The sequence below is a fragment of the Kryptolebias marmoratus genome, linkage group LG22 (assembly GCF_001649575.2).
Source record: "Kryptolebias marmoratus isolate JLee-2015 linkage group LG22, ASM164957v2, whole genome shotgun sequence".
Classification (NCBI taxonomy): Eukaryota; Metazoa; Chordata; class Actinopteri; order Cyprinodontiformes; family Rivulidae; genus Kryptolebias; species Kryptolebias marmoratus.
In genome coordinates this window covers 1,658,579-1,659,906 of record NC_051451.1, presented here as the reverse complement: position 1 = coordinate 1,659,906, position 1,328 = coordinate 1,658,579, and the positions used below count along the sequence as shown (strand labels likewise).

Sequence of the window (1,328 nt, the reverse complement as noted above, 5' to 3'; positions counted from 1 at the left end):
CTCTCAGGAGCAAACTTTTTCGGACACTCACATAAGTGTACGATCTTCGACATGGTGCAGTGGCCTCTTACAATATTCGAAGTATTCTTGCCTTCTTGTTTAATGTAAGAGCTAAGCAAAGATGGAGAATGTGGGTATTGATCCCCCTACCTCTCACATGCAAAGCGAGTGCTCTCCCGTTTGAGCTAATTCCCCTACAAACAGCTGCGAGGACGATCCAATTTCAGAAAATTAAGCCTGATTGTTTTTGAGAACGCTTAGAACTTTGTTTGCGTTCATATTCAGTAGTATTTCACTCTTTCCACAAGCAACTTGGATTAACAACTGTAGAGAAAGAACTCATTTTCTTTGTTTTTTTGTACACAAGCTTTGGGACCGCCAGTATTTGTTGTGAGCTTCAAAGTTCCGAGCTATGATTAGTTTGGTGCACGCAAAATGTTAAATAGGGTTTATTTCCCATTCAACAAAAGGACCTCAATTTACGGCTTTCTGCTTGTAGTGATCACAGTATATGCTATGCATTTTGACGTGAACTAGTGGCAATGGAGTTTATTTTCTTCTAGTAGTAAGCAGACAAGCTGTGTGGAGAATGCAGGCATCGATCCCGCTACCTCTTGCAGGCTAAGCAAGTGCTCTACCATTTGAGCTAACTCCCTTTAACTTTGTCAAAGACAGGTAAGAACTATCCAATTTTCGTAATCATGAACCCTGACGCGTCTTTAGACTGCTCGCAATGGTTTTTGTATTTGTCTACTCGTTGTTTAATGACTCTGAACGCAGGTGCTTCCAGACGAGGTGGCTGAGTGGTTAAAGCGATGGACTGCTAATCCATTGTGCTCTGCACACATGGGTTCGAATCCCATTCTCGTCGTGCAGTCTAACGTGTCTTCTGAAGACTTACGTTGAGGGGAGAATTATGTCCTTTCCTGTTTTCGACCGAGCTGTCAGACAAACAATAGCTTTCTGTGTGAAAGCATGTCATCTTTTAGCACCTCTACGGAAGCGCATTGCTATCAGCAGGAAAAACAAAAATTTGAACGCTATCACGTTATAACGTGATACGTATCTTGTTAAAACGTGATAAGTATCTTGTTAAAAAGTGATATGTATCTTGTTAAAACGTGATATGTATCTTGTTAAAACGTGATACATATCTTGTTAAAACGTGATAATTTTATGTCCAGGAAGTGGCGGTATTATGCTAGGCTAGTACAGTGGCTAACAGGAATTGGTCAGGTTTCCCTTCATGTTTGGTCTACTCGGATACGGATGCTGCTTTGCACTGTAGTTAAAACCATTAATAGTATGCTACTCTGACCAGGATCCTA

The 1,328-nt window shown here is 41.0% G+C and overlaps 1 non-coding gene across 1 annotated transcript; it reads left to right on the top strand.

Annotated features, from left to right (window-relative positions):
• Window positions 1-789: 789 nt before the first annotated feature.
• trnas-gcu lies at window positions 790-871 on the top strand. The gene has a single exon. It is a non-coding gene; the product is annotated as a tRNA-Ser (tRNA).
• Window positions 872-1,328: the final 457 nt, after the last annotated feature.